Source organism: Glycine soja, chromosome 13 (genome assembly GCF_004193775.1).
Source record: "Glycine soja cultivar W05 chromosome 13, ASM419377v2, whole genome shotgun sequence".
NCBI lineage: Eukaryota > Viridiplantae > Streptophyta > Magnoliopsida > Fabales > Fabaceae > Glycine > Glycine soja.
The window spans coordinates 9,461,383-9,474,354 of record NC_041014.1 but is presented as its reverse complement, the minus strand read 5'-3'; the positions used below and the strand labels follow the sequence as shown (position 1 = coordinate 9,474,354).

Sequence of the window (12,972 nt, the reverse complement as noted above, 5' to 3'; positions counted from 1 at the left end):
GAAAGACGACAAAGCGAATAAGATCCAATTGCAAACAACAGACATCAAGCATTCAACAAGGAAACCAGAACATGAACAGAAAAACGTAGCAGACTCACAACTCACTGGCCGAAAGGTTTGACCTGCTCTGATACCACTAATGTAACGACCCACCTCATCGCTATGATATCACCACTCTAAACCGCGAGAAATTTCAAATTTTAAATGAAAACTCCGTTAATTTGCTTATAAAAAAATGAAAGTAAATTTTCCTTCTTTCCTCGATATACATTCACCAAACAGCGCACCAATACTTAACTGAATACATATATATTAGTATAGTAACTCAGTACACATCATTCACATAATGGAAATTAAACATGTTCATACATATAGTTCAAATCTGGGGTTTACATCGTTAATTCAACCAAAAAAAAATCATGGAACCAACTATGGAGGAGTTGATCAACAAAACATAACTCTTTCCCAAAATAATCCCAACGTCATCACGTCGACTTGGCGACTCCTCAACAGAATCTCACTTCCTGCACCCTACTACTGTCATTCTGCTCCCACGAACAAGGTTCACGATCATCACAGGTATCAACCACATGATACAAAATTGCAAGGGTGAGTTCATTATAAAAAGAACCAAAGCTAAATCCTAATAATCACAATTAGCAAGAAAACATAGGCAAACATCATGAGCTTACACAACATTCATTATTCAACACCCACATTCAACAATTATTCATCATCCATCCATGGATCCAATCAATATTGCTCAGAATGATGCATGCACCTGACCTCAACTCTCCGATGCAATGTGGTACATACCATCAACCAAGGAAATACCTAAGCGTGTCCACACGACACCTCACTTAGGGAAACCATGAAGTATTTGTCGAGGCCACCCAATCGTGCAACATAATCCCCCCCCCCCTCGATGATCAGCTTGGGCCACAAGGGAGTTCCCTACCAGGTGACACACCCCCTAGTACAAAGTACACACTGCCACAATTTATACTATTTTTCGTGTCATATGAGGCATGAAACATGGGCACCATCAAGTAAAATGACCATGGATGAGTTAAAGATCCTAAGCCACTCTATTTTCCCCCACCAGGGACATCCGACAAGGTCAATGCACCCCCCATGAACATACATAACACAACGTATGAACATGAGCACCATAAAGTAAAAAGACCATGGATAAATTAAAGATGCTAAACATCCCCTCAGAGATGTTTAAACTCTTTAACCACTCTATTTTCCCCCACCAGGGACATCCAACAAGTTCAATGCACCCCTCCATGAACATACACAACATGCACATCTCAATGCATTTCCAACATCATCAACATTCCATTCCAATATCATTCTCAACATAACATCATCTCATCTCAATGACATTACCAACAACAACAACAACCTCATTTCATATTAACATAATCATCAATAATAACATCAACAGTAAGTCACATTCCGCATATACGTATTTCTTTCATGCCTAAGATTCACACTCCCAAAGTCTTCAAACAACACAAGTCAAATAAAGACAATAATTTCATTCATCAACAATAAATATATCACATCCCATTCGTCAAAAACATAGTTTCTCTTGAAAACCAACATGCACACCAATAACAATTATATCACATCCCATTAGTTAAAAATGTTGCTTTCTATTAAGGAAAATCAACACGCAACAGGGACAAGCATATATTCTCATAGCTAGGTTCCCTGACCCTAACTATGATGTAAAAATGATAAATTTATAATAAACTCCCCTCACCTATCGTGAGCTCTCCGTCGGTTCCTCTTTGCGTCACTTAGAGGTCCCTCACTCATTCACGCTTGTCGGTCCAACGCAAGTCTCTATTACACCAAAATGAAGGAAATTTAGCATAGGTTTCAAAAACAAGGTCAAAGGCAACATTTGGGGTCAAATACCCCTGTCAAAACATAAAGGGCTAAGGGGTATTTCAGGTTTTACAAAAAGGAAACGTCATTTTGAAATTCCAATCACACCAATGTGACCGGGGTTCAGTGAATGCCACAAAAATAACCTCAATGTTTTTAAAAGATAACTTTTACAATGTCTCATTCTCTAGGGTTTTTTTCAAAGGAACTGTAAAAAACCCTATTACAGTACCCAACACATAAGAGACACTAAGAGTAACTCAAACTAACTAGGGGATGGTTTAGAAGTCAAGATTACCTCAGAGAAACTATGAAATGGAGGATTGAAGAATTTTCTCCACCGAATCCTTGAGGAGGATTCTGAGGATTCCGCTCTGATTAAAGTGTTCCTCTTGGTGTGGGTGTTCAACGACAAGCAACGGTGGCTTACGGCGGTCACCAGTAGTCTTGGGCGGTGAAAAATGAGGTTTTAGGGTTTGGGTGACGTTTTTGGAGAAGAGGAGAGTGAAAAATTGTGTTTTTCACACTGAGGACGTATTTATAACCTGCAAATCACGATCAGCACACCTCTGGGCGCTCAGCGCAACTTCCTCTCTGTTGGAGTTGCGCTTAGCGCGCCATTCGCACTTTGTGAGAGACCAAAAGTTGTTAATTTCAAAAACCCAATGGTCAGACTGTGGAAACATGTCTTAGAAGGCTTCAGACAAAATTTGAAGACGATCCAACAGTTAACGAATGTGAGATATCAATTTTACTGAACTAGGTTTAGGCAAAAAAATCTAAAATCTCATAATCTCAACTTAGCTCAACAAAACTCCACATCAAGAAATTCACACATGACTAATTCAAGGCATACTTCAACTCATCCAAGTCAATCATATAGTCAAATAACACAACAAATACAATTAAACATCGATTTATAATTAATAACATTTAAAGGTGTTACAAGATGCATGCAAGCAGTGCCTTAGCAGGATGAGCGCTCGCTTAGCGCGTGTGTCCAACTCATCCTTCTTCTAGATTCTTCCTCACGCTCATCCGCAAGAGTGGTGTGCTCAGCGATGGCTCGTTAAGCCGAAAGATTGGCTTAGCGAGAAGCTAAAAATCAGCACTTCACAAACTTGCCTAATTAACCTAAAATTGAAAGGAAATGATTATTAAATACACAAAATGGGAGTACTAGGTACTTATTACCTATATTTAACAAAAAGTAATTACAACACTACAAAATAACCATAAATGGGAGGAGTTAGATACAATTTGTAAAAGTTAGTTGTATTCATCGACTAACAACAATCCTACCCCCAAGGGAATTGGATAGAAGAATCCAAGAAGATTGGTTTAGAGATGCAGGAAAAGGCCCTAAGGTTCTCATGAGCCTTATGATAGATTTTAGGCCCATGGGCTAAGTATGAGTCCACTTATCTTTTCTCATCTTCTCCTTGAAGTGGCATCTCCATTTTGCTGCCATTTATCTTCAAGAAGCAAAGGACTCCATTGATGAAGAAGATCCAAGGCCTACAAACTCTACATGGAGCTACATCATGTGGTATCAGAGCATTTTCCTCTAGGTGATGTTTTGTTGCTTCCTCTATCTTTTTATTCGGACAATTCACTTTAATTCCTTGTTCTTCATCTTCTTCTCCATGAATCTCCTCCATTGTGTTGTGGTTTGGTTCTGTTTAGAGTAGATTCAAAAAAATAAACCAATTAAATCTTAGATCTACACTTGTTCTTACATTTCTATGGTTCAAATTTTATAGATCTACTCTTGAATCATGTTTTGGTGTTGATTTTATGTTTGTCGCAACCTACCCTTCGGTGGGAGGGCGACATGAGGCTCACGGTGTGTCTTCCAAGGAAGGGAAACACCCGGAGTCGCCACCAACATTTATTTGAGAAAAACGTTAGAAAAAACCAAAAAGCGGTCTACGAACATTAAAAATAAAAGGTTTGGGAGTTGTTTACGCACGGAGAAGGTATTAACACCCCACGCGTCCGTCCCAATGGACGAAAACCTTTAATCAAAGGTGCAAAATCATGTCTTCAAGTTTATTTCATTTTTCTTTATGTTTTTTTTATCTTTTGGGGGTCGACAAAAGCAGGGCTTTTGCTCCTACGTATCCTCAATTGCGATGAGGAACTCATACCTACGTAGTTCTTTCAAAAGCAAGAAAGTTATGCGGGGTTTTGATTTTAGACTTTTAAACGGTTCGTTTTAAATGATAAAAGTAAAAAGGGACCGTTAAGGTATTGGACCTTAGAACGGTTTCAGGTGATTTTCTTGTGGACAAAGATTGATTTGTGAGTTGATTTTAACTTTGGTTTCACTTGGTTATTTCTCAACTCATTAAAAGAGAACCTTCAAAGTAAATGACCGGTTGAAACTTACCTTTTTGATGATCAACCGAGGTTACAACATAAATGATCGATTGAAATTCATTTTAACATTGATTAAGTGAGATTACGACTTAAAGATCGGTCGAAACTCATTTAAAACAAAGAAAAAGAATATCGACGGTAGAAGAATGAAGATGAAGACATACAAAGCAAGAATGGCCCCCTAAGGGTGCATAGAATGAATTCAAAGCTTCAAAATCAAAAACTATCTTGTTGAAGAACGATGAACGATGAAGAATGGATGAAGAACAATGAAGAACTTTCACGGAATTGGTCACGAAAACGTCACGGAAGTGCCTCGGCCTCGATTTTTTCTTCTTTCTTCTCCTTCTTCTCACCAATTTCAGTGGAATTTGCTCACTAAGGGTGTTGAACCCCTTCCCTATAGCCTTCCATGCCTATTTATAGCAAAATAGGGGGAGGAGGTTGCAACACAACTCACCCAGGCGAGCTGGTTGCTTCTCCTCTAGGTTATTTAATTGGCCCAGGTGGGCCCCGGGGCTGAAGAATGCCTCTAAATTGACCATTTTGCCCCCATTTTAAGTATTTTGCTCATTTCCTTTTTAAATGTCACAAAACCCTATTGATTGCATGACAATTGGTGCTAAGTAGCTCAACTCGGCTGGCAAAAATCAACATGTTGACAAACAATCACCCTCGGATGAAATTAGGGTATGACAATTGCCCCTCTCTACTTATCTTTTATTGGAGATAAAATGGAAGTAAAGATAAGACACTAATTTCATTCGAGCGATCCCTCCACCCAATTGATCACTAGCTCAATCAGCGAAACCTGTCAAAAGAAAGAGCATAGGAAGCATTAGGTATCTCATCAAAAACCTTGCGGCCTTGAAAGTTATGAAAGTGGACGACCATGAAGATCTCCGAATGCCATCGAACTTGATTGTCTCTAGATAGCAAATAGAGACTACAATAGTCTTGAAAGTAAAGAAAAGCGAATGACCATGATGATCTTCACATGCCATCGGACTTGACCGTCTCTGGATGACAAAGAGGGACTGCAATAGTCTTGCAAACAAATAAAAGCGAATGACCATGATGGTCTTCACATGCCATCAGACTCAATTGTCTCTGGATGGTAAAGGAGACTTCAATAGTCTCAAAAATAATGAAAAAATGGATGACCATCATTGTCTCTGCATACCATCAGACTTGCTTGTCTCTGGATGGTAAAGGAGACTAAAAATAGTCTCGAAAAGCAGGTGACCATGTTGGTCTCCGCATGTCATCGGACTCGATTGTCTCTAGATGAAGAAGGGGAGATTTTAACAGTTTTAGCCGAAAGACGTTGAGTCTTCGACAAAGGGAGTAGATGACCATATTTGTCTCTACGTGTCAATGGGCTCGCTTGCCTCTGGTTGATGAAGGGAGACTGAGAATAGTCTCGGTCGAAAGACTTTGAGTCTTCGAAGAAAGGAGTAGATGACCATATTTGTCTCTGCTTGTCAACGAGCTCGCTTGCCTCTGGTTGACGAAGGGAGACTGAGAATAGTCTCGGTCGAAAGACTTTGAGTCTTCAATGAAAGGAGCAAATGACCATATTTTTCTCTATGTGTCAACGGGCTTGCTTGCCTCTGGTTGACGAAGGGAAACTAAGAATAGTCTTGGTCAAAAGACATTGAGTCTTCGACGAAAGGAGAAGATGACCATATTTGTCTCTACGTGTCAATGGGCTCGCTTGCCTCTGGTTGACGAAGGGAGACTGAGAATAGTCTCGGTCAAAAGACTTTGAGTCTTGGATGAAAGGAGAAGATGGCCATATTTGTCTTTGCATGTCAACGGGCTCACTTGCCTCTGGTTGACGAAGGGAGACTGAGAATAGTCTCGGTCGAAAGACTTTGAGTCTTCGATGAAAGGAGCAGATGACCATATTTGTCTCTGCATGTCAACGGGCTCGCTTGCCTCTGGTTGACGAAGGGAGACTGAGAATAGTCTCGGTCGAAAGACTTTGAGTCTTCATTGAAAGGAGCAAATGACCATATTTTTCTCTACGTGTCAACGGGCTCGCTTGCCTCTGGTTGATGAAGGGAAACTAAGAATAGCCTTGGTCGAAAGACATTGAGTCTTCGACGAAAGGAGAAGATGACCATATTTGTCTCTACATGTCAATGGGCTCGCTTGCCTCTGGTTGACGAAGGGAGACTGAGAATAGTCTCGGTCAAAAGACTTTGAGTCTTCGATGAATGGAGCAGATGGCCATATTTGTCTTTGCGTGTCAACGGGCTCACTTGCCTCTGGTTGACGAAGGGAAACTGAGAATAGTCTCGGTCGAAAGACTTTGAGTCTTCGATGAAAGGAGCAGATGACCATATTTGTCTCTGCATGTCAACGGGCTCGCTTGCCTCTGGTTGACGAAGGGAGACTGAGAATAGTCTCGATCGAAAGACATTGAGTCTTCGACAAAAGGAGGAGATGACCATATTTGTCTCTGCATGTAAACGAGCTCGCTTGCCTCTGGTTGACGAAGCGAGACTAAGAATAATCTCATAACTTTCACTAAAACACGACCACACTTAGCAAAGAAACAAAACCTCCAGATCGGTCAGAGCAACATATATTTTTGAAGAAAAAACAATGTGACTACTAGGGAAAGAAAGCATGTTGATAGAATTTTCCATAACCATAAATGAGATTTAGGATATTAGCATTTCGTTTCTAAACGAGCATTTAGAAGAAACACTAGGTCCAATTGAAATAGGGGAAAACCGCTCAAAGTGTATAAATCTCACATAGGCAAGTGTTTCATCCTAATTCCGAACCATAGATATGTCATGACTTGACTTTGCCAATCATTTCCTATCAAATTAGAGAAAACATGTGAAATCATGGATCAATGGGACTTTTTAGGAAGTTGAGTTTTGGTGGGAAATTTGGGCTTTTGGGTGTTCTGGCCTTTCCCTTGTCTGTTTTTTTTTCTTTTCTCTTTGGTTTGACGCGGATTGAGCACGAACACGAAGATTTGGTTGGTAACTATGGAGGTGACTGCTTCAGGCATCCCTCAGGCTTCAAACAAACTTTTGTTTGCTTCTTTTTTCTTTTCCTTTTTTTTGACAATTCTGCACATTGTTCAGATATTGTCCTGTCCTAAGAACTTTTCTATATTCTTTCTTTCTTTCTTTTCTATTTTTTTTTTTGCTTTCTTCCAATCCTTGACAGGTTGATTTCCTTTTCTCTTTCCTTTTCTTTTCTTTAGAAGCGCATTTATAACCTGAGGGTAAAAGAAGCTTCTTTTGAGGAGATCCCCCTGTTCTTTCTTCCAAGGGTAAGGGTAGAAATTCCTATCCTAGGTCAAGGTTTATGGCCGAAGAGTTGAGGTTTGACTCAAAAAGGCTTACGGAAGGCATGACATGATGTATGTCAAGATCTTTGTTTAGCAAGTGGTCCCGGAATAAGGGAATGTCCCAAATTATTTCCATGACACGCATATAATAATGATGATTAGAAATTCATGCAAAATTGATCATGCACGTACCCATGTGGACACTCAAGCATAAAGTTTTGTGGCCATGTAACACTAAGGGTTAGGGTTCATTTTTCCCCATTCAAATCAATCCAATGTTTCTAAAAAACGCTCTTTATCAATTTATGCACACATCCAAGCCCATTTTAGGGATTTAGGAAAAATCTTTCGTTGCGTTCACCCTTTAGGTGCACAGACATATTTTTCAAAAATCCTTGTATGTTCTGACCCGTGAATTTTCCAAAGAAAACTGGTGGTCATTTTCTATTAAAAATACACAAGACTTCTATTTTTGATGTTTCAGACAAACCAATCACAAAATACATATGACAATATGGTAGAAGCGGTAAAATTACTCATAATGAGATAATAGATAACTGAAAACAAATACCGGGTTCAGTTCTATCACAATGGAAATAACAAAAATAACTAAAAGCAATAATGTCCAGTTCAGTTTTATCACAATGGAAATAACAAAAATAACTGAAAGCAATAATGTCTAGTTCAATTTTATCACAATGGAAATAACAAAAAAAACTGAAAGCAGTAATGTCAAATAAAGACAAATCACAAGTTTGGGGACCCCGGCCGTACGACTCCGCCTCCTCCCAAGAAAAAGTCCATCACATCGGCCATGCCATCATCTTGCTCTGCTCCGTCTCCATCTCTGGAGGTCCCCGCGAGCCTTGCCCCTGTTTGAGAATTGGGCCAATCTCCAGGCCATGCCACTGCGGCTTCAAACTACTCAGGAGTAGACCACGCATAAGCACTTGGATCCTAGCTCTGCCGATAAAAACTCTTGTTCAGCTGTACCCATCCCCAATGATTGGCCACCTGCTAGTCAGCCACATGTCATATATAGCACTTCAACCTCAGTAGGTGAGCAGAGGTGGACTCTGGAGATGACAGCGGTGCATTTGCAGCTGCCTGCTACTGGCCCTTCTCTGGCTGCTGTGGTGCCTAGCCCTGCGCCTGCCTAGGCATGCAATACTTCTCGATGAAAGCCCTGTTAATAGGAGGCCGGATGAGCTTGCTGGGGGTGACGGGCACTCCATAGAATTAACAGAGGCCCCTAATCAGAGCATGAAATCCCAAGGCCTTGTGGACTTCTCCGGGTCCACTGGGTGTCTCGTAGTTGTAATCCCTACAAACTGGTAAATAGCATCAGAGATCAGTCGAGCCACATGCACACTCACCTGTGTCAGGATGGCATAAACCAACTGACACTTTGGCAGGGGAAGGTCTGAGTTATGGTCACTGGGTAGGATGTTGCTAAGCAGCAACGTCATCCATATCTGTGTGAGAGGGGTCATGCTGGTGCGCATGATCCGCTGATGTGCGTTTATTTTCTCCTATTTCTTAACCCTTTTTGCACCATTTTAAATACTGATTAGTCTTAATTGTCAAATTTATGAGGCAGTTTTATTATTTGGGCCCATTCAGCTAATTTGATGTTTTTAATCTAATATCAGAAATTAATGAAGCATTGGGCTTGAATCTAGAATTGGGCTTGGGCTTGAATCCAGAATTGGGCTTGGACTTGAAGAGGGCAGACTAATTTATTCTACAAAATTAGATCTTTTCTTATCTTGTCTTATCTAGATATTATTTAGATTTGATCTCATCTTGATATTATTTCATCTAGATCTTATCTTATCTAGATTTGATTTGACTTTACTTATGGGCTTGGATTTAAAATAGATTTGTAAGCTTTGGGGCTGAAAAACTATATAATAGCACCAAGGTTCTAGTTTAGCTCTCTCTCTCTCTCTCTTCTATTTTTCATTTTTTACAATTCCAGTTTAGACTTTTAGTTTATCAATAAAATTTCATTCTCTATTTGATTAATGAAAGGCTAAGTCCGCAGCGTTGTTTTCTCTTGAGGATCAAGCACAATTCTCTTTGAGGTTCTATTATTACTGTTAAATTCTGTTCAGTTTTTCCTCTTTACTAATTACTCTGAATTTGTTGCTACTAATTCATGCAAGCTTAGTGGTTGATTAATTGTCTCTGCGCTTAATTTACGTTCATGCTTAATGATCGTTTATGAGTAATTGGTGTGTGTGATGCTTAATCACATAATGAATGCTTTATGTTAAATTTCGCTTAGTAATTTAATTTAGGGTTGGATTAAGTGGTGTTGAACTGATAAAGGATAAATTCTCGCAACCTAGGATAAGAGACTTGCTTGTGAATCAAGGGAAAGCAACGTATTTTAATTCTGATAATTTCTAATTCAATTTTACTCGCTGTTTAATTTACAAAAGCAAACAACCCCCCCCCCCCCAAAATGTTACTATTTCCTACTATCTGTTATGAACATTTGGTGTATCATTGTTCATTGGGAAACGACCTAGGATCACTTCCTAGTTACTACATTTCAATATTTATTTGATTCGGGTACGGCCTCGATCAAATTTGGCGTCGTTGTCGGGGAACAGTGTCCAAAGGTTCATAATAGCTAGTTTCGTATTAGTGTTTAATTCTTTCATGTTTTATGTTTGATTGTTAGTGTTGTGTTAGTGTGTGTGTGTTAGTTAGTGTTGTTTAGTGTCTTGGTATTTTGTTTAGTGTGTGTTCTGTTTTAGTTTTTCTGTTAAGCGCTTCCCCTGTTTCAGTTTTGGGTGTTTTGCTGTGAATAGTATTTTGCGACGGATTTAGCGACCACTTTTGCTTGCGGCAAAACAAAGTAGTAGTGGAAATCATGTAGCGACGGATTTTAGCGACCACCCTTGCTGAATTATTTGGAATTTTTTGTTTTAGTAGCTAGAGTTGTTATTTTTGGCTGAATTTTTTTGTGGTAACTTCTTTTAATCTATATTTTGTGGGAAAAATAGCTAGAGCCTTTAGTTTGGTCAGATTTGAAAGTTCCAAAAAAGTAACAAATTTGATTTTTGTCAAAACTTCAAACGGCCATAACTTTTGCTTCGGTTATCAGAATCACAATTATTATATATGTAATTGGGGTAGAAAATATTTCCTACTCCATCGTCCAAAAAAAGTGATTCTGTCAAAAGTTTTTTATTTTTCAAGTATTATTCTCTTATTTTTCTTAACTTATCATTTTTAGCTTACATAGTTAGACTTCGAATTTTCATTTGAATTTTTTTGTGCTATCTTCTCATCATTTTATAAGGTTGCTTACAAAATTTCAAGTCATTTGGATATCATTTAATGGTAGCTGTAGTTCAAACCTACACTGTTACTTGCATAAGAAGGCAACTAGTTGTGCATGCTGAATTTAGTGTATGACTAAAGGAAATCCATCTGACTTACAACCCTTTGATCCTGAGATAGATAGGACATTTCATAGATTAGTTAGACATCATTTAGTACCTTTTGAGCATCTTGAGCATTCTGATATTGGTGATTTTGAGCATTATAATTTTGTACATTCTGAGAATATGGCACAACCTCCACCCCGTGAGAGGACTCTAAGGGAAATGGCTGCACCTGATTTCACCTACGAAAGCTTGTGCATCCAATACCCTGATGAGGATGTCCAATATGTTCTTAAAACTGGAAAGATCCATTTGCTTCCAAAGTTTCATGGCCTTGCAGGTGAAGACCCGCACAAGCATCTGAAAGAATTCCATATTGTCTGCTCCACCATGAAACCTCCAGATGTCCAGGAGGATCACATATTTCTGAAAGCCTTTCCTCATTCTTTAGAGGGAGTGGCAAAGGACTGGCTATATTACCTTGCTCCAAGGTCCATCACGAGCTGGGATGACCTCAAGAGAGTATTCTTAGAAAAAAATTTCCCTACTTCCAAGACCACAACCATCAGAAAGGATATTTCAGGTATTAGACAACTCAGTGGAGAGAGCCTATATGAATACTGGGAGAGATTTAAAAAATTATGTGCCAGTTGCCCTCACCACCAGATTTTAGAGCAGCTTCTTCTCCAATATTTTTATGAAGGACTCAGCAACATGGAGAGAAGTATGATAGATGCTGCCAGTGGTGGAGCCCTTGGAGACATGACCCTTATTGAAGCCAGAAATTTAATTGAGAATATGGCTTCAAACTCCCAACAATTTAGTGCCAGAAGTGATGCTATTGTCATTAGAGGAGTGCATGAAGTAGCCACGAATTCATCAGGTGAGACTAAGAAGCTTGAAGGTAAACTAGATGCCTTGGTTAACCTGGTAACCCTACTGGTCATGAATCAGAAATTTGCACCTGTCGCCAGACTCTGTGGTTTATGCTCCTCTGCCGACCACCACACAAACCTTTGCCCTTCTGTGCAACAATCTAAAGCAATTGAACAGCCTGAAGCTTATGCTGCAAACATCTACAACAAACCTCCTCAACCTCAGCAGCAAAATCAGCCACAATAGAATAACTATGACCTCTCCAGCAAAAGGTACAATCCCGGATGGAGGAATCATCCCAACCTTAGATTGTCGAATCCTTCACAACAACAGCAATAACAACAGCCTTATTTTCAAAATGCTGTTGGCCCAAGCAGACCATACGTTCCTCCACCAATCCAACAACAACAACAACAGCAACAGCCCCAGAAACAACAAACAGTTGAGGCCCCTCTACAACCTTCCCTTGAAGAACTTGTGAGGCAAATGACTATGCAAAACATGCAGTTTCAACAAGAGACCAGAGCCTCCATTCAGAGCTTAACTAATCAGATGGGATAGTTGGCTACACAGTTAAATCAACAACAGTCCCAGAATTCTGATAGATTACCTTCTCAATCTGTCCAAAATCCCAAAAATGTGAGTGCCATTACATTGAGGTCAGGAAAGCAGTGTCAAGGAACTCAACCAGTAGCATCTTCCTCATCCGCAAATGAACCTGCCCAACCTCACTCTACTCCAGAAAAAGATGATGACAAAAATTTAAAGAGTAAGTTACCTAACAATTTCTATGCAGGTGAATCTAAAGAGAAGCAGCATATCCCTCTTCCATTCCCTCCAAGAGTAATTTCCAACAAAAAAATGGAAGAGGCAGAGAAGGAGATCTTGGAAACATTTAGAAAAGTAGAGGTAAACATACCTCTGCTGGATGCAATAAAGCAAATTCCAAGATATGCTAAATTCTTGAAGGAGTTGTGCACTAATAAGTGGAAGCTTAAAGGAAGTGAAAGAATTAGTATGGGCAGAAATGTCTCCGCATTGATTGGTAAATCTGTTCCCCAAATCCCTGAAAAATGTAAAGATCCAGGTACA

The 12,972-nt window shown here is 39.5% G+C and overlaps 1 long non-coding RNA gene and 1 other non-coding gene across 2 annotated transcripts; both read right to left on the bottom strand.

Moving 5' to 3' along the window:
* Nucleotides 1-293: 293 nt before the first annotated feature.
* LOC114382209 lies at nt 294-2,213 on the bottom strand. Its single transcript, XR_003660213.1, has 2 exons — nt 1,775-2,213; nt 294-545 (listed from the first exon to the last, which is right to left on the bottom strand). It is a non-coding gene; the product is annotated as an uncharacterized LOC114382209 (long non-coding RNA).
* A 9,352-nt stretch (nt 2,214-11,565) lies between these two features.
* LOC114382862 lies at nt 11,566-11,672 on the bottom strand. Its single transcript, XR_003660321.1, has one exon. It is a non-coding gene; the product is annotated as a small nucleolar RNA R71 (small nucleolar RNA).
* Nucleotides 11,673-12,972: the final 1,300 nt, after the last annotated feature.